The sequence below is a fragment of the Cervus canadensis genome, chromosome 4, assembly GCF_019320065.1.
Source record: "Cervus canadensis isolate Bull #8, Minnesota chromosome 4, ASM1932006v1, whole genome shotgun sequence".
Classification (NCBI taxonomy): Eukaryota; Metazoa; Chordata; class Mammalia; order Artiodactyla; family Cervidae; genus Cervus; species Cervus canadensis.
In genome coordinates this window covers 8,240,014-8,261,171 of record NC_057389.1, presented here as the reverse complement: position 1 = coordinate 8,261,171, position 21,158 = coordinate 8,240,014, and the positions used below count along the sequence as shown (strand labels likewise).

At 37.8% G+C, this 21,158-nt stretch overlaps 1 non-coding gene across 1 annotated transcript; it reads right to left on the bottom strand.

Moving 5' to 3' along the window:
• Positions 1 to 843: 843 nt before the first annotated feature.
• Positions 844 to 950, bottom strand: LOC122441113. Its single transcript, XR_006269253.1, has one exon. It is a non-coding gene; the product is annotated as a U6 spliceosomal RNA (small nuclear RNA).
• Positions 951 to 21,158: the final 20,208 nt, after the last annotated feature.

Genomic DNA, 21,158 nt, shown 5'->3' with positions numbered 1-21,158 from the left:
TCCTCTTAGCTTTCTTGGCAGAAGAAAAAAATCTATTCTGGAGTTTACACATTAGTGAAGTTACTTTTCTGAGATATGATTATGTAACAAAGAGCAGGCTTTATTTGAGATATTTTAGACAATACCTTCTTCTTACAAGTAAGAAATAGACACATGCATGTGTGTGTGCATGGGCGTTGCTTTAGAAAGTATGTATGGAAACTGTGGCAAACTTTTAATTCACTGAGTTACTTGATTTGTGAAGTTCATTGTGACCATCCTGTGTAAGAGAGAGTGATAGTTCATAACTGACTTTGAGATGGCCATATCCTTTTGGGGGCATGGGAATAAAATATAAAACTTAGTGAGAACCAACTGGTCTGATATGCTTTGATGTTTTCTATTCTCGATCTCAGTCTTTCAAACCATAAACCTTTGATCTGATCACTATTTCTGGTATATCTGGACATACTTCAGGCATCTAGTTGCATTTCAATAATTCTAATTATTACAAACAGTGCTGTTTTCCTCCAAAAGAGGGGTACTTAGCCAAGAGCAATTTGTTTGGTCAACATAACGCTTTGTTAGAAAATAAATATTCCTAGTTCCAGGGTTTTTTCAAACTTAAAAAAAATTTTTTTTTGTATAATCTTCCTTTAATCAATCACTTTTACCTTGTGCCCTTTTTAATACTGAAATGTTGTGGTTCTGAAATATATCATACAAGTGGACTAATTGGAAAAGTTTATTGGAAAAACAGTAGATGCAAATATTTCATGTTAAGAAAAATATCCTGAAGAATGTGACTTGTATGTCTGTATGTGCATAGAAGGTGGAAACAAAAATTGCCTCTGGATAAGTTAGAGGAGTTATTGTTGTTAGTTGTAGACTTTCGTATTTCTTGCGCAGGGGCCACGCTAATTTTCTCTGTATCATCCCAATTTTAGCATAGGTGCTGCTGAAGTGAGGGCTGCTTATGTGTAATTCATGATTTCTCTTGAAGGAGCCTATCTTGTTTTTGTAAAGTGAACTCTGCTTCCATTTCTATGTCTCAAGAAAAAGAGGGTCTAGTTCTAAACTTTGTAAGATACATAAAATGAGAGTTGAAAGACAAAACTGGGCCTAAGAAGGAGACTGAAAAACACCAGGAAAAATGCCAGTGGGCAGGTTACACAGATGTGAGCACATGTACGTGTATGTCCATGTACACAAACATACACACAGAGATTTCTTTTCTCAGTTACTATTCTGATCACATATTAAACAAAAGAGTGCTTTGAGAAAAAGACTTGACTAATAATACTCACATGCCCTATAAATATTCACAATGGGCTGCAAGCTGGAAGCTGGTCCATTCTGCCTAGTATTTTATTCCCCCGTGACTCCTTTCAGTGCAAGGAAAAAGATACTTGACGGAACAGACAGGATCAGCATGATACAGCTTCTGGTAAGAGATGCATAAAAGAGTGTTGCCTTGAGAACAAAGTCATGCCTCACTGCAATTTCAAAATATTTTTAAGCATTTTGTAATTTTGGTCAGTGTGTGGTCTCATATTTGCAGTTATAAAGCATTATATTTATGCATAATTTGCAGACTCAACACTTGGTGAGATTGTGGCTTCTCTTAAGACATCGACAGCATTTTAGAAACCTTATGTGTGTGTATGGAGCAATCACATTAAGGGATGGGTTTCTGAAGACCTAGTATAGTTTAAAATTATCATAATTCAAGAGAATTTCTTAGAAGAATAGATATAGGCAGTGGATGCCTCCTTCAAATGCACAAATATTCACGTTTCTAGCATATTTTAAAAATCATTTTTTCTTTTCTCAGAATTTTCTCTAAGTTATTTGCTGTGATCTAATATTATTAACATTATGGACAAGCAGAATGGTTCTCTCATAGTTTGTATCAGTTAGAGTCCATTTGGAAGTCAGAATCCACTGAGTGATTTGAACAAGGAAATCTATGCTAAAGAATTATTAGCCACCGCAAGGGACTGTAGTCACTAAGAGTTGGCTAATAATAGAAAATTCTAAAGAATATAGGATCAGATGATGCAAAGAGGAACCCCTATCCCTAGGGGTGAGATAAAGCACCCAAGGAGGAACTGCCTCTTCAAAGCTGAGATGCAGATCTGAAAAGTCATGGCCCAGCTGTGGCTTGCTGAATGACAGATAAATCATTGTGTTGAGGCTGTGGAGGAATCTGCTGGAACTCTGACCCTTGGAACTTGTCAGGAATCTCCCTCCAAGGGGGCTGGGGAGCGCTCTCGCCATGATGTCTCCAGCTACAGGCTGCCTCAGGCAGATGACCGCGGGAGCTTCTGAACTCGGGGTGTGGCCCCTACCGCACATGCATGTGATGGAGCCCGGGGTTCTGGAAGCTTCTGTGGTGCCCGTGCAAGTCCGTGCCCCGGGAGAAGCTGCCTGTGCTGCAGGAGCCCGCCTGGGGGCTCCCCAGAACCGAGAAGGAAAGGCCTCTTCCCGTGCCGTGTCCTTCCTGTAGTCTCCCGACAAAGGTTCGCGTCATGCCAGCTCGCAAAGGAAGGAGTGCCTAAAGGGTCCTTCTGTTTTTCACGGGGCAGGTGATGCAGGAGGCATCTGAATCCAGCAGACAGTAAAGTTGGTAACAGGCACAGCCTTTGTCTCAGTATTTTATTGCCTTAAAATTTTACGACCAAATTATTGATTCCAGGGTTTTTTTTTTTTTTTTAAACCCCTAGTACTAAGCACCATTATGGCCACTTAATCATTTGAAAAATAAAGACCATAAAAAGATTTTAAATCATGCTGATGGTAAACATTAAAATGATGACATAACATGCACCCTGAATTGTCTACAAAACATAAACATGTGTTTCTCACATAGTAAGAGTATTTACTGATTCAGGGAGGTGGGAGGGAGGTAAGAGGGAGAGGACATAGGTATACCTATGACTGATTCATGTCGATGTATGGAAGAAACCAGAACAATATTGTAAAGCAATTGCCCTTCAATTAAAAATAAATTTAAAAAAGGAGTAGTTAATGATTCAAATGAATTTAAAATTCAGCCAGCTCATCATCTTAGAAATTAAGCAATTTGTGAGGTGTTTAATTTTTTATATTCATATTATTTTCTACTTTGTATAAAATGACTTATAAATATATTTTTAATCACATTATTTCAAATTTCCTAAGTCAAGTTCATGTAAACTGTGCTTGGTTAAACCATTATCTTACTTTTTGCTGTAAGGAGAACAGACAGTGTAGAATGATCACTCTAAAGCTGTCACCAGTATAAGGGAAAAAATTTGCTCATTCTTCCAGTGATGATTCAGTCATTTTCCAACATCCTAAAATTGTTCATTCAACCTATGCTTGACTCATTCTCAATGCATAGTTAAAATTATATTTTGGGGGGAATTTCCTCAACATCTTAGCCATTTCACTGTTCAGAGTTTTACATTATTTTTAGAGAACAGTAATTTGGTGTTCTGGTCTCAGAGCCCAGCATCTATATCCAAACCTCTAATTTGAATTAGTCACTCTGTAAAATTCTGCATGCCATTTAAGTCTTCTCTTTATCGTCTCAACCTCTGAATAAGAGGCACCATTTTCACTGATCAGGCGGAAACCAATATCCCTATTTTTTAAAAACGTCTTCACAGTTAGGAAAAATAGGCTTAAGTTGTATTTTATGAGCATTTCTCTTCAAGTTGAGTTTTCCTTCCGTAAAACCAGTGCTAATCCTACAGGGAGAAAAGCATTTTCCACGATGGGTACTCAGTCGACATTCCTGGCTTGCGAAAGACAATGATTTCATGTAAGAGGCTGCCAGGTATGCCACGGGGCTTTATATTAATTTGTGAAACATTCCTTTCATTATGTTTCCTGTTCAAAAATTATACACATTTGAATCAAAGCCCAATGACAGTGTCTAGTAACTGGAAAATATTTATTTCTCCTTGGAAATCTTACCTGCTTAATTACCCAATCTTTTGGGAACACAGCCAAAGCCTGGAGTGAGTCTTTTGTTGTAGGAAGAAAAGAGAAAAATAATTTGGTGCTGAGGGGAAGCAGGTCCCTTACAGCTCTCGTGGGCCGTCTTGTCATCTTTGGAATTACCTTGCAAGGCTGCCGTTGGTCACGTGGTTTTGTGTCGTTAGAGTTCACATCATAGGATAACCCCAAGATAAAGAACTGTGTTCCTGCCCTACCCTACTTTTTTCTTCTGCTCTCCGATATTCATGTCCAACTTGTTCTGACTTGTTCATATTCTGGGAGTAATGGGGTGAAGTTAATATAAGACAGTTAACTCTCAATTACTCAGAGGCTAATTATCCAGGCTATTGATTACACAGTCCGGCCTCTGCTTTTCCTGCCTTTTAAAGGGTGGTTGACTGCCCCTTAGCACTTAAACCAGACAAGAGTAGGGGGTGGAGAGGTAAAGTCATAAAATTCAAATCTATCTATTTTGCAGCTTATTAGCACTAGCTAAGAGCTTAGGTGGCTGGCAAAAGTGTGGTTTGGGGACACCTGTATATTTAATTTAGCCATGCTTTTCCTTGTCATCTCTTACCGTGGATAATTGAGTTGGCCGCATTACCTTATGTTCATATGGTTAATTCTCAGAAGTTGGGTTTTTATTGCTTTGGAGCAGTGACTTAATTGGTACTTAAGGCATTTGAAGAAGGTAGGGTGAGCTATACAAATTTCATTTTTTTTTTTAAATAAAGAGTCTGAGACTAAGTATTCAAACTGAAAAATGGCACTTGGCGGGATTGTGGGCTAGAGTGTTTTTCACTCTTTGGTCTGCGTTCACGGATACACAGATATGGAAGGACGACCTCATGATAATTCTTACCCCATGGCCCCCAGCGGTAGTTTGTGGGTCTAGTATAATACAGCCACGCTGCTGCTGCTAAGTCGCTTCAGTCGTGGAGTCATGGTTTCAGAGCTGGCCTGGGACATCTCTCAGTTGTGCCACTTATGGCTGGTAGAGCTTGATATATATTTCACTTAGCCAAATGTATGGAATATAGTAATGCTCAGTAGAGAGCCTTGGACTCCAAAGAGCGCTGAGTACTGAATAACTGATGCTTTGAAACTTTGGTGCTGGAAAAGACTCTTGAGAGTCCCTTGGTCAGCAAAGAGATCACACCAGTCATTCCTAAAGGAAATCAGTCCTGAATGTTCATTGGAAGGACAGACATCCAACAGTCACGGGCTGCTGAAGCTCCAGTACTTTGGCCACCTGATGAAAAGAGCCAACTCATTGGAAGAGACTCAGATGCTGGGAAAAATTGAAGGCAAAAGGGGAAGGAGGCACCAGAGGATGAGATGGTTGGATGGCATCACCGATTCAATGGACATGAGTTTGAGCAAACTCTGGAAGATAGTGAAGGACAGGGAAGCCTGGCATTTTGTAGTCCATGGCGTTGCAAGGGGTTGGACACAATTTAGCAACTGAACAACAAGAATATAGATTATCTGTCTGTTCATGCTGCTCAACAATAATAAAGAGCCATTTTAATTCAATTTGTAGTAAATAGTTTTAGTGGGAGGAGTACAAATAATAAAGTCTCTGAGTTATTTTTAATATTCAAGAATAAGTGAAATCATACATTTACCATTGGCAAGACTGTGAGGTTATTAATTAATGCAGGCTTACATAGTAATTTAATCACAAATTATGGCTTATGAGGTTGCCCCTAGTACAGTTCCCTTACTTTATAACTGCAAAAACATAGGCTCAAAGAGCACAACTGTTTTTTCGAGTTTACCCAACAGTTAAGGGAAGAGATGCCTGTGGGATAAAGACATAGGACCAGAGGCTCCCAGCACAACCCTTTCCCCAGAATTGTACTGATTTTAGATCATTGATGACTTGATTCCTAGGATCGGGAAGTGACCTCCACTTACCTTTCCCTCACCGTCCTACTCAGTCCTCGGTGCCTGTGTTCTTAATTTCTGAGTAGAAAATGGGACAAAAGAGTAACTTTTGTGAACTTTATGAACTAAGAGAGCTGGGAGAAGAAATGATGGCAGCAAATCCTTAGGTGGTAGTCAAACAAAATGCAGGGGAATGGAGCGGAAATAATGTGAGGCAAGCCTTTTAAAAATAGATAGACCCTTTCCATATTCTTTTTCTACTGGCTGGGTGCAGAGAATCACAAAGCCCTGCGGGGTAGAAGACCTACAAAGTAGGTGGATCCTGAATCCCTGAATCACTGCGTGGAAGAAAGCAGTTCTCTGCACAGGATTATCAGCATTGAACTGCAAGTGAATGAGAACCTTCTGTCATCATAAGCTAATGGCATTTGGGAGTATACTAGTATAACTCCAAATAATATTTGCACTATTTTTCACAATAAATATAATAAACTGTCAATCTCTGAACCATAATAAATATGTACATAGGTATTTTATTTTCTTACAGAAAAGAAAACTCGGCTTGGCACAAATATTTATTTTGAAGGGGCTTCTTATAGTTGTTTGATAAACAACTCACATTAATACTATCAGTAGTATTGAAATATACATTTTCATTCTCCCAGAGGGATGGGATGGGGAGGGAGGCGGGAGGGGGGATCGGGATGGGGAACACATGTAAATCCATGGCTGATTCATGTCAATGTACGACAAAAACCACTACAATATTGTAAAGTAATTAGCCTCCAACTAATAAAAATAAATGAAAAAAATAACATCTTGTAATGGCAAACAAAACAAATTATATTTCAATTATTTGGGCTAAAAACAATAGTGAGCAGAGCATGCCGAAACGCTCATACTGACGCAAGAATGCATAAAGTCAAACAAGGCAGCAGTAATCTAGTATACTTTTAATACGTATAATAGCTTTTATTCAACACAGCAGAAGGCCAGCAGTGCTATGAAATTTATGTGGATTTCTGTAACTAATATTTCTTTTTCACAGTGAAATCAAATTTGTGATTTCCTCTTCTGTCTATCACTTGATCAGTGTTTTAAAACTGTGTTAATGTTTGCAGTTCCTCCTATTACCAGTCACGATGTAATCACCATGTATTCACACTCGGGGATGTGAACATACTTTAAAAGAAAAAGTTCTTCATTTGACCGTCCGCATACTCCGGATCGCCATGCATTTGTCTTCAGTGCTTTAGCTGAAACCTAATGCCAGCACTTTATGACTCTTTCTTCCTGCCATCTTATTTATTTCCTGCCATGCTGCTTTTCATTTCAGAGATTCTTTACGATCATCGCCAACCAGGGGCTCCTTTCCCAGAAGTTCCAGTCTTAAGGGACTGAGGTGTAGAGCTGACTTAAGCTAGGAGTCTCTGTGTCAAGAACTGATGGGTGCTCCTGTTAGATCCTTCTGCCAGATTGAGACTGACTAACCGACTCTTAGCAGGGCGGCTTTCGGATTCCTTGGCCCTAAGTGAACAGTTGTGTCCGTCCCTCTGCCCAGTGATGTTGCATGCAGCATAGCCTGAGAAATTCCGCTTTCACTCAGAGTCAGTGGCAGCTGGCCTCGTGTAGTGGGCAGGAATCCGCCTGCACAACCGGAGGGAACAAAACAACTCTGGATCTGTGTTGAATTTAGTGAATTGACATCAATGAGCAAAATTCTTGATGGTAGCTTTTATGTGATTTTCAGCATATACGCCGACTTGAGAGCCTAAATTCTGAGTAAGATATGGGCGTTAGAGCCCGCTAGGATGGGAATAAACAGATGGTGTCTGCACATGCTCTCTTAGGTACATAGCCCCTTGTGAGGGACACTTTCTTTCCCTCCCGCCTTCACTCTTTCTCTCCATTCCTCCCTTCCTTTTCTTTTTAAATGGGAGCAGCTGAATAAGGCTTGTGGAATTGTGAGAATACGTGGGTGGACCTTTCTCATGTTGATTCTTTCTATACACAGTTTCCTTCCATTTCTCCGACACAACAGAACATGCTCGCCTTCAAAACCGATTCTGAGAGGTGGCCAGTACAATTTTTTGGAGAAATAAAAGTTCCCACTTGAGCTTCTTCCCAAATATATCTTGTTCGACCTCTCAGTTTTATCTTTTGTCATTGAACACTATCTTTTACCTCCCCCCCTTCTCTAACTGGAGATGGTTTTTTAGATCTCACAAACAGAAGTTTAGATTAAAATGCAAATATCTCAGGGAGAGTCATTTCAACTTAGAATCATTTGTGTTGGGAATCAGAAATTGCTGTCAGCCTTTGACCTGAAGCAAAGTGCAAGGTGAGTTTGAGGTATGTGCATATGTTTTAATGTGTGTGGCGATTAGGTGGGGTTGTGGAGTCTGGGGGTAATTCATAATTTAGGAGGATTAGACACCACAGAAAGAAGCTGGGCTTAGATTTCCAGCTTCATCTTTTTGCCCAAGGTCAGCTCTGTTCCTCAACTATGTGGATGCAAATAAAAAAGAGAGGCATTGAAAAGAAGCTATTGGTGCAATTTACTTTTCCATATGCCTGTGTAATGTGGTTCTCTATCAAGTTACAGGTCTAATGAGAAATTGCCTCTGCAACTATGGAGTGTGTACCAGTGTTTTGGAATAATCCTGCTGAGAATGCAGGAAAATACAAGCGATGGACAGAGTGTTGCAAATCAACTCATCTGAGGTTTTTGTTGTGGGTGGGGGGAGGCAATCCTACTCCATTCCTGCTGACAGGACGCTGGCTTAGAAATAATTATTGACAACATCCCTTTTGTATCAAATACAATGAATAATTTTTTTTCGGTATAAATGCCATAATAAACTTGCTCTGTGAAGAAAGAACAGAGATGAATAAAGCTTGGCGTTCCCTGGTTTATACTCAGAGAACAGCTATTCATTGTGTTTTCATTCTCTTGCTGCAAAGTAAAATATGCAAGTTTATCTTTTAAAATTACTCAGGAAATGGCAGTGAATTGCAAAAGATAGCACAAAAACATGGAGGGGAGAAAACAGAGGAAATACTATTTTCTACAAATCAACCGAAATGTCTTCTTTCCCCCCATAGGAAACAAACTAAAAGATATAAAATTTTCCTTGACATAAAACTTTATTAATGATCAATAATTTGATGTCTTCTCTGTTTGTGTTTTTAATACTCAATTCAATTTCTGGTAGTTTTGCCATCCTAAGTCCGAGCCTGTTGTCGTTCAACTAAGGTGGTGGAAGATAGAGTTGTGTTTTGCCCACGAGTCTAACAAACCTTCCTTCCCTAGTTTTGTATCAAAAGACTAAAGACAATCAGTGGCTTGTTTGTTTGTTTGTTATTGAGAAAAATTTGTAATGGGAAAAGTGACAATTCTGGAAAGAACAATTAATCTATTTACTACTTTATTCAATTAGACCTACTGTTTCCTGATGGGCACCCATGGTGTGTATTAACGCTCTCCAATTAACATCAAAGACACACAAGACCCCCAAGAAATAGTTTCTGCAACAAGAGAAGCAAGAAAAAAATGAGCAAAGAAGCAAAATGTGACCTGAGGAGACCCCTCACTTTGAGACTAGTATGTTAGGAGTATGAAAGTGAAAGTGAAGTCGCTCAGTCGCGTCCGACTCTTTGCAATCAGGTGGACTGTAGCCCAGCAGGCTCCTCTGTCGATGGGATTCTCCAGGCAAGAGTACTGGAGTGGGGTGCCATTTCCTTCTCCAGGGGATCTTCCCGACCCAGGGATCGAACCCAGGTCTCCTGCATTGGAGGCAGACGCTTTAACCTCTGAGCCACCAGGGAAGCCCTATGTTAGGAGTACGTCCAGTTTCAAATCATACCGGGTAGGATATGTACAGAATTCCACTGGTGGAACATCATCCAGACTGAACGTTAGCACTCTGCTCGTTCTTTCTCTCTGGAATGCAGTACGAGTGGACTCATCTTTGTTATAGTCTTTAAATAATTATTAGGCTTAATTGCCACAGTTCATAGAAATTTTAAAATTAGCAAGTGGCGCTTATCTCTCTGCTGGGCTCAGTGTTAATAAAACATGCTGCTCCATAAACACATTTCACATCATATTTGTCCATGATTATTTCATTGTTTTTCCAAGTACAGATGCCAAGAGACAAAGTGTTGCCGAATTCCTGTAATTACCAGCATTTCCCTCCATTTGGGGCCTCAAAGTATGTAGTCAATCTCTATTGTCTTCTGTCTTCGTTTTGAATCTGTCCCCAGTGCAGGAATGTCAAAAACACCATTTAGCTACACAGCCTGCTCAATTTAAAAAAGGGAAAATCACACTCAAGCTACTAATTAAGAAAAGAAGAGAAGTGAGCTATGAATAAAAAGAACTGCCTTCTAAAAAGGCTTTAAAAGGGAACTTGCAACTATGCTGAATTCAGAAAAGGAATGGTTCTTAGTTATCAAAGCTAAATTCTAATATAGCAGTTAGAGGCACGATTTTACTAACCCCTTAATATTTTAAAAGCATCCAAGTGAATGAGAATTCAGGTAATGTTCATTCCTTTTCTACCTTTAAAGGGGAGCTTAATTATTTTTTTTTTTTTCAATTATCAGACACTTCTTTTCTAGAAGCTGCTTCTAGCCCTTTAAGATCATTTTGACAATTTTAAAAAATGTGCATTCTTTTGAAAAAAGTATACCAGTGTCCTTTTCTGCACAGATGTTTGGCAATATTGTTAATAGAATTGTCTCTGTGATATAATAATTCTTCCAAATGATTTAATAGAGCGGCTGCTTAGAACTCTTTAGAATAAACTGTGGTTGAGTACCATAGACGTAGGGTGGCTGGATAAGTGGCAGGCAGTGAAAAAGCCTCCCTTCATTTAATGTTATTCTACAGAACTGTTCCTACAAGCAGGTGATTAAAAAAGGCAGGTGTAAACACAGAAATAGAGTCTAAGGAGGCTCAACAACTGCATCTACCTCGAGAGCCGACAATGCGTCATATGTTATTCCCTCACAATGCTTCATTACTCTAATACTCTATATATTGATTGATGAAGAATATGAAAAGGTCAATATGTTCAGCCATACTTTACTGATTTTTGTCTGACTGTGCAGGAAGAAATACAATTCTACTAAACTCTTTGGCCAGCTTACGCCTCTTTGTGTCCCCACGGTGCTTTGAACATGGCGGTCTAGACAGCTGCCCTCTTTCCTCTCTTATTCTCCCCGAAATAAGACACCCATTAAAGTCCATCAGTAGTTCACCATGTTTGTTCAGGATCTCACTTTTTCTGCCTCAGGACCTAGGTCTGGGGGCACTTACATAGACAGACCACTAGATGCTGCTAGTATTCTTTTTACTGTTCAGCATTCTGCAGAGAAGTCTTCCTTCCCCCGTGAGTCATCAGGCATTGAAGTCTGTCTTCTCAAATTGGAGCCATTTGGCTTCCAGCCTGAGGAGGAGCTTCAGACTATTTCTTATCTTGGGTGGAGAAATTTGAGAAGGTTCAGCTTTTGAGACCATCAAATGATCTTGTAGGGTATTATCCCAAGACTTCGTCCTTACCCTAATTCTGTGTTTCCCTCGTGCCTGCATTTCTGCCTTGGGCCTAATGCAGCGTCCCTGAAGACCTGGATTCTGGGCGCTTTTCACTCTCCCTTTTTCCTTTGCCCCTTGAAAGACAGGAGTTTTACTTCTCAGCTTGATTTTGACCACTGGGTCCCTGCCACCTTTTGAGAAATCGCTCTGCCTTCCAGTTGCTGAGAAGTATTTGGATTTCCTGGTGGTTAAATTACATGTTCTATGCACACATTCAAAGTTAGTTCAGATGGAAAGGCTTTATGGCTTCTTTTTGGTGTCCAAAGCAATACATGAGTTTCAAGTGTTAATCTGGTTACCTGGGAGAGTGTCCTTTTCTTTCCTGTGACCACAGCTTACCCTGTTCCCTCTACCAACCTATTTAATAGAAAAAATAGAATGAGGCAATGTTCTTAGATACAGGAGATTGTTCTTTGCTCAAGGTTATATGAGAAGTATCCCCCTTTCTTATAAGAAAATTAAAACTTTTATTTCGGATCTTACTTGAGTGAGTCATGTTTCCTAAAAATTAAAACTTTAGTGTGTTTCTTATAATGAGATATTACCTTCTAAAATAGTGACATTTTCCACCTGGCAAGAAAATGTTCATAAATAAACGATATCTTTTTATTTCCAGGAAAAAAAAAAAAGTAACATTTTGAGGTTATTTTAGTTAATGTATTTTTGTTTTTGAAACTTAAAAAAGAAATTGAAATAAAGATAACTTCAAAACTTCAATTATCTATGTTATTGCTTGACACTTTTATTTTGAAAATATCTAGACCTTTTAATTATGTACCTGTACTGTACTAAACCATTTATAAGCAGTATTTCTTTTAAACTGCATAACCTTATTGGGTAGGAACAATGATTTACTTCACCTTCCAGTTGAGAAAATATAGTGGAGAGAGGCTGCCTATCTTGCCCAGTGTCTTGCAGTTGTTAAGTAGTGGGTCCTGAATTCAAATACAGGTTTGATATTGGAGTTCAGTCTGTTAATGTGATATATATATATATACCCCTTATTCTACTTTACTGATCAAATTTGTTTGGAAGAATTAGAATAGGTAATAACCCTTTATTTAAGTATATTTCTGTGAAAAATTATGAAAAATGAGCTTTGTTGAATTATATTCTTTAAACATAAGCTTATTCTTTCTATGTGGGGTCAGGCCATTACACAGTCTCCTCTCATACATTTTTCATTGGCACTACTTGCTATGAAATGTCTGTGAAGTTCCTAAAGCAAAAATCCATCTTTAAAGAAATGTTAGTATTGTGTTGGTGAAGTTGTTTTTTCACATTGGATTTCTGACTTCCTCGGGGATCTGAATTTGTTTATAGATGAGTGGTAGAGCTTCAGTCAGGCAGATTGATCACCTTTCACGTGTGACGCTTGCCGTCTGTCATTTGGGGGAAACACACAGATCCATTTTGTTCAACGTGGTCTCTAAAGGACAAGTGCGATATGGAAAACATTGAAAAATAATTGGGTGCAGTAATATTTATGGATTTTAAAAACACATTCTCTGTAATAGTTGGGTTTGATCTATAGAGTACATAGAGAGGGTTTTCCCCCTCATTCTGATGATAATGATTATTTTTATAATTGTTTAGTTAAGAGGGAAGATAAATCAAGTTCTTATAGCTCAAAAAAATAATGATAGCTTTGAAACATATTTTGTATCTGTGCAGCAGCTCCATGGGCTGTGAAGAACATATCCTCCTGCAGCAAATGCTGAGCTTTATTGGGTGAAAAGGAATTGCCTTATAGCACTGGTTGGAGAAAGATGACAGATGTGGAGGCTACTCTTAAGAATTTTTTTTTTCTTTTTTGAGTAAAAGAGGCAAGCCATACATAGAATTTGAGGCAGAAAAATGCTAGATTCCATGATACTTTACATACTATGGTGTCAGAACAAAAGGACACATTTCCTACCTGAGATGATTTTGCAAAATGTACCTGTGTTTGTTGACAAGGCTTTAATAAATATGTAAAATGCAAGCATCCTTGTTGCAAATAACGTAGAGAAAAAAGTATTGTACATAGCATGCACTATTGTGATAGATTTTAAAGACCGATGATGTATTTCAGTATTTCTGTCTTATTTGGTGAAATCTGACCCTGATTTCTTAAATTTGTATTGGGGCTTCCCTGGTGGCTCAGACGGTAAAGCGTCTGCCTGCATTGCGGGAGGCCCAGGTTTGATCCTTGGGTCGGAAAGATCCCTGGAGAAGGAAATGGCAACCCACTCCGGTACTCTTGTCTGGAAAATCCCATGCATGGAGAAGCCTGTAAGCTACAGTCTATGGTAGGTTACAGTCTATGGGGTCGCAAAGAGATGGACATGACTGAGCAACTTCACTTTCACTTTCTTCCTTAGACTCAGGGCAGGACACGCTCCTGCCATCTGTACATGGCAGACGGTAGTCCCCATGCTCATGAAGTCACAAGAGGAAGGAGCAAATGGGATCATGTATGGGAAGACAATATTTGAAAGTTTAAGAAAAATTTGTATTAATCAATGTAACTTGGATGTCCACAGTAGATATCAAGAACCGGGCTCTGTGTTTAGACTTAGCATTAATGTATTATAATGTTGTTAATGATCTTTGTGTCTCAGTTATTTTATTTCTAGATGTGGGATACAGTTATTCCTCAATATTTCAGAGAGAAAATTGTGACACTTTCTAGGCAAAAGCTAAGGTGAGTTGTTCACATGGGGAGAAAGTCTACCAGGGGAGATTGTTTAGGAAGTGGGTGGAAGGGCAATAAGAGAAGGAAGGTGATTAAAACAAGCAGTTGGAACAGACAGAGAAAGAGGGCAGAATAAAAGTTGTTCCCAGAAGAATTAAAGAGGAAAGGGAAAAGTTAGAATGTCTTAGGGGTGGAGGACAGATCCCATCTTTCAAAGGACAATCAGTTAGGATATGACCAATAAAATATCTGCAGTTCCTACTTGAGTATCATGTTTTAGAGTCCTTGATTATGAAGTCAAGAGGATGACCCTGGAGTTTTCAGTGATTCAAATACCAAATGTAAAAACCATAACTTTAGTCAAAATGATATGAATTATTATTTTCAAATTGATGCCTGGAAAAAGAATTAAAGCACCATTTATTTAAGGGACTGCTTTTAAGCAGACAAAGAAAGAAATAAAAAAATACATATGTTTATAAATTATATCATTTCTAGACATCTTTCAATTGTTATAAAGGTAGTAAATATTTTAAAGTTTTCTAACTTTAAAAGTGGTTGATTTCAAACGTGCAAGACCTAGCTACCACATAAATAGTCAGGCTCTTCCATTTAAAAAGAAAGAGAGCAAAGAAGATAGTCAGTTTACATATTGAGATAAAGCATTTGAAAAATAAGTAATACATACTTTAGAAAGAAGCTGGTCACAGTATAACAAAAGGATTGTCAGAGAATACTTAGGATAGGTCAAATCCATTTCATAAGAAGCAAATAAGAAACTTTCCTGATACTGACAAAAGCCTGGTAAGAAGAAAGAATCCTTGGTTTCTAACTGTGGCCACCTAGCTGAATCATGACAAGCATTCCCTTCATCCCTCTGAGTCATCTCTAAGGGGGAAGGGCAAGAGGACATTAACCTCAAATCTTTGGTTAGAAAGCTTCCTCTTCAAAGATGTCCTCTAAATGAAAGGAAGGCAGTCTGTAGATATAGCAACAATACTGCTGAAATTTGCCATTACTTTTCAAAAACATCTTTGTTAAAATATAATTCATATGTCATACAGTTGACCAACTTATACATTGTTTTTAGTGTAGTCACAGACTTAGGCAACCATCTCCATCATCGCTTTGGGAACACTCCCAATTTTCCAGCCACCCTCGCCTTCAATGCCGTACCTGGGTGGCCGCTATTATCTTTCTGTTGGTTTGCTTATTTTGAACATTTTATATAAATGGAATCCTGCAAAATTTGGTCTTCTGTGACTGGCTTCTTTAACCTGGCAAAATGTTTTCAGTGTTCATCTCTGTTGTAGCATGTAGCAGTAGGTTTTCCTTTATGTACAGATAGGCCGCGTTTTGTTCCTTCATCCGTTGATGGCTAGTCAATTAGTTTCTACTTCTTGGCTATTATGAATAATGCTTCTGTGAACATTCCTGTCCAAATTTGTTGCATGTAAATATGCTTTTATTTTCATAATTACTTTTTATATTAGAATTTTTAAAGTTATCTGGCTAGCTTAAGTTAGATAGACAGATTAAAAAGTAGGACAAAGACAAAGAAAGGTGATAAACAGTATATATTTACATTTAAGAGTTACCTGTTTCCTACATTGTCCTTAAGAAAAATAGTTTCTCCAGAGTAAAATTTACAAAGACATGAGATAGTTATAAACGTAGGCATTTTTTTGAACTACTTAAAAGCTAGGTATTACTCTCAGATTTTGGTATTTGTTATTGTGACTCTGGGCTGGAAAATGCTGTCGAGGTTGAATTCTATCATGGAGGGGACAGGTAGTGTAATTAAAAAGTGTTTTGCCAGTAAAGTAAAACTTCTATGATTCGAGAGCATTTGAATTTGTGACACTTGGTAGTTTATGTTGTAGAGATCTTGTAGAGATCATCTGGCATTGTGTCCTTTTAGGGAAATTTAGTCTCCCCAGCACCAGGTGAATCTTCAACATATGGCACCTCCTTTTGGAGCAAATTAACTGGGAGTAGAAAGCTGTGGGTATGTATTTTCTTATTACTGAGTGATTAGTGAACATATACATGGTAGTGATTACTATAAATAAAAATAATCAATAAAAATAAATATCTATATTATGTTTAGATGTGGAAGACATTGAGAAAAAGGTTAAAAAGATGATTTATATGACTAAGGATATACTTAATAAATGGGTTACTAAATTTATGACTTTTAAAGTCAAGGAAACAACTGAATGTTCTAATTTCAACATGATTCCAGTTTGAATTTAAAGCTAAATGTTGTGATGTTTGGAAAATCTCTGAAATTTGTTGTTTTTTTTATCCCTCATTTAGGAAAAAAATATTGGTCTTACCTTTTCATGCTTCTTGCAGACCTAGGCTTTGTTTCCAAATAATTATAATCACACAAAATTCACAAGCATGCTGAGAAGAACTTCCTGGAGAAATCCTAAAAAACCAATAAGCACATTAGAATGTAAAGCAAAACTATGAAAGGCAACTGAAGTCAAATTTGGAAGATCTAAATATGCTCTTTATGGAACTGGGTTTAAAGTAGGTTAATTTACTGTAACTTTTGTAATTCTAAGCATGAGGTAATTTAATTGTGTTTGGTCTTCATTTGTTAACTGTTCTCAGACATAGAAACTATTTAGATAAAAAGGATTGTTTCTTAGCAATTCATTTTTACTTAAATTTTTTTTTTTTGGGGGGGGAAGTATGGAGCTGTTTGCAACAAATCAGTAAGGAATGAATGGAATTACACAATTTGTTGTATTTTAGAGCTTTGATAGAATATGTAATATACGTCTAATAAAAATAATAAATAGTAGTTTGCATACTGGTTTCTTTTATCAAGTAAGTTCAGTTCAGTTCAGTCACTCAGTTGTGTCCAACTCTTTGAGACCCCATGAATCGCAGCACACCAGGCTTCCCTGTCCATCACCAACTCCCGGAGCTTGCTCAAACTCCTGTCCATCGAGTTGGTGACGTCATCCAGCCATCTCATCCTCTGTCGTCCCCTTCTCCTCTTGCCTTTAATCTTTCCCACCATCAGGGTCTTTTCAAATGAGTCAGTTCCTTGCATCAGGTGGCAAAAGTATTGGAGTTTCAGCTTCAGCATCAGTCCTTCCAATGACTATTCAGGACTGATTTCCTTTAGGATGGACTGGTTGGATCTCCTTGCAGTCCAAGGGACTCTCAAGAGTCTTCTCCAACACCACAGTTCGAAAGCATCAATTCTTCAGCTCTCAGACTTCTTTATGGTCCAATTCTCACATCCATACATGACTACTGGAAAAACCATAGCTTTGACTAGATGGACCTTTGTTGTCAAAGTAATGTCTCTGCTTTTTCATATGATGTCTAGAATGGTCATAGCTTTGCTTCCAAGGAGCAGGCGTCTTTTAATTTCATGGCTGCCATCACCATCTGCAGTGATTTTGGAGCCCCCAAAAATAAAGTCTTCACTATTTCCATTGTTTACCCATTTATTTGCCCTGTAGTGATGGGACCTGATGCCATGATGTTACTTTTTGAATGTTGAGTTTTAAGCCAACTTTTTCACTCTCCTCTTTCACTTTCCTCAAAGAGGCTCTTTAGTTCCTCTTCATATTCTGCCATAAGGGTGGTGTCATCTGCATATGAGCATAAAATAAGCATAAAATCTTATTTTTTTCACTTTTTAAATTTTCACTTTTTATTTTGATTGCCTGATTTTATGGATTTATATTCTAGTGATATATCTAACTTGTTCCATATGCATTAGTATAATGATAATCATAGCGGGAATTTCTACCTCGTGTTTACTACAAGGTTGGCACTAAGTACTTTCAAATATTTTATAACAATGCTTATCATCAAAACAAGCTATAAGGGAGATTGGTTTTACTCACATAAGGAACTGAAGGCAGAGAAAAGTTAATCATCATAGAATATTGTCAGAATATTGAACTCAGGTAGTGTGATTTCAGAGTTAATATGTTAAAAACTTGTATATGCATCTGGTTTTGTGTATGTTAATATAATAAGCAGTCTCGATTTTTTTGTGGATGAAGGTGGTGATGTAAAAATTAACCTTAAATATAGATTCACTTATTTGTCACATTTGCACGTTTGTGTATGTAACGCACCCTTTCCTTAAAATTATTTGCCCATTTGAAAACTAACAAGCTTTGAGGTCACCTGTAAAGTACATGGTTATTCTGATTTTATCTGAGACGGAGGAAACCACTAAAGGAAGATGCGCTATTCCATACCAGCCTTGCCAGCACCGAAGTTGGATCTGGGAGTGAATTTAATACTCCCAGTCCTGTTCAAAACATGGCACTTCCTTCTAGGAATTAAATCAGCATCCTTTAAATTAGTCAAATCTATAGTTATATTGTCCATATCTTCTAGGAAAATAATAACCTTCATGGGGCAGAGAAAACAAAGATGTGTCATTTAAAAGAATAGGTATTATGGTATTTTAAATACAACATAAATATCATGTCAACACTTTTGAAGGAATAAGGAAAAAATAAGTTGAGTTAATTAGCTAAATTCTCCATAGTGCTTCAGCATCAATGTCCTTTACATACATTTTTTATTAAAAGCTCTTCTGAAGAAAATGTCTTTCATCACTTGAGTGTGTAGCTTAAAATTAAACATTATCCCTCCTAATATGAATTTGCTTTTAAAATAATATCAGGAATTCAGATTTCATTTTGTTTTCTTTTATTCCATGTCAGGATGTAGTGCCTTTAGCAATGACAAGAAGAACATGGCAAGAGGCTAAGTTAAATTGTTCGCTACTGTCTTTGCTGGTCTGATCACACAGGGTAAGCAGGCCCCTTTAGGTAACCAGGACTCCTAACAATAAGGTTTGGTGATTATATGAACTCAGCAGAATCAGTGTCAAGTCATAATTATAATATGGTGCTATTTTTAACTCTTCAAGGCATTTTCCTCCCTATTTTAGGGGAAAAAAGTGACTTTGATGTGTTATGATAGACTATTGGGTATTGATTCAGTTTTAAAAGAAGCAAGCCTACTTTAACGTAGAAAGATACCCAGATGTAACAAAGCAACAATGAAGAGAAAATGAGAAAGCAGGCTAATTTGGTCACTCGTCTATATCTACTTAGGAACATGTCAAGGTGACTTTTTAAAATTCAGTAATTAGGAATAAATCCTCTATCTATATAAAATATCCAATGAGTAAATACACTTAGAGCAGTGAATGGAGTACACCCAGAAACCTGAGAATAGTTTTCTCAATTGTGATTTGGGATTTAGCGATGATGCTGTAGGAAATATTTTCTTGTGGGACTGAGTGTACCAGTGTGGGGTTTCTCAAGGAATCTTGGTCAAGGAGTTTAACTATGCCATCTGAGACTTCACCCATGTGTTGAGAATATGCAGCCATCTTGCTATACATTGAAATGTTGCTATTAAGGTGGATGATCATGGTTCTTAGCATAGCCATACCATGGAACCAGTATGTGTTTTACCAAAAAATAATAATAATAATAATAAAAGTAGAAAATTAAAAACATGGTATTTTTATTAAAAACGACTGGAATATAAGGTCTCAAGACGAAAGGGATTATGACTTGAAATGGTGTTTTGTATAGTTTTGAAAAAAATGTAACTACTCAAATGCAAATATGTGATTGATGTGGTAATCCTTTTATCTGTATTTATTCTCTCTCTCTCTCTCATAGTGCTTTTAATATTCTGCTCTTTGACACAACAGGCAGCTGAATTGCAAGAACTTTGTCAAAAGCACTTTGAATATATATCTTGGTGGCCAGATTTTTTTTCTTTTCTTTTGGCGTTTTAAGGAGACAGGTGAATAACCTAGAGAGTTAAGGGGGAAAGAAACCCTTTTAGGCAACAGAAGCTACAAGTTGCCAGTCACAAATACCACAATACATACAAGCATTACTTACCAAGAGTAACTAAGAAAGGAAGAAAGAGAGAAAGAGAGAAAGGGAGAGAAAATATTTGAATTTGATTCTAATCTCCTACAAACTAGATGACATGCTTTTTAAGGACGGTGAGATCCACAGCTTTGCAGTTCATCTGAATAACAAATATCAATTAGGAGTACTTCATGAATGATACATTTGCGTATTTAAGGTATACAGTGTTAGGAAGCAAGATGTCTGTAGAGGTAGCTGGCATGTGTTTCTGGTATGTGTGAAGTTACATAAAATTGGGCTGTTGAAAAACATTATTCTTTTGTAACTATTGATACATCTTTATTAGGAATTCAGAAAGTACTTACAATGTTGTCTGAACAACTTCCCAACGTGTAAGTTATGTGGCAAAGCTTAGATGTGATAAAAGATATGATGGATTTGAAAGAGACTATATCTTTAAAAGAGAAAGCTGTTCAATTGTATTGTCAAAGGAGCTATACTTATTTGAATTAACGGCTGCTGACTTTTGCCTGGGGTTTTTTCCCAGATGCCAACTGGAAGGATAAACATAATCCTCAATTATTCTCCTTGCATCTGCCAAGCACCCAGGCCAAGTTCAGGTGAATAGCACAGGAGGCTGAGGCGAAAGGAATCCTGCAGTCCCTTCACCATTCCTGGAAGCACAATCGGAGTGAAGTGCCTCAGCCGCTTCTCACTCTTTGCAGCCCCGTGAACTGCAGTCTGCCTGGCTCCTCTGTCCACGGGATTTCCCAGGCAGGAGTACTGGAGTGGGTTTCCATTTCCTTCTCCAGGAAAGCACAGTTCGTGTCACACTAATTGAAATGGTTTCATTTTGTTGAGTGTTTCTTGAAAATTCTGGCACTAGGAAATATCTATTGTTATGCTTTAGTTGAAAATGGATTTTAAAAAGTATTTTAAATAGTGTTGTATTGATCTTTTTAAAATAACAGCTGAGTACACGGCCCTAAATAACAAACGTAACAAAACTCTGTTTTTTATCCTTCAATAGAACCTGGTAGGGATGAAGCATCAGGATTCTTTGGTCACTCTTTTGAGAGTGCACTGGGAAGCCAACGTCAGGAGGAAGAGTAATACCTTTCTAACAGTGTGGTAC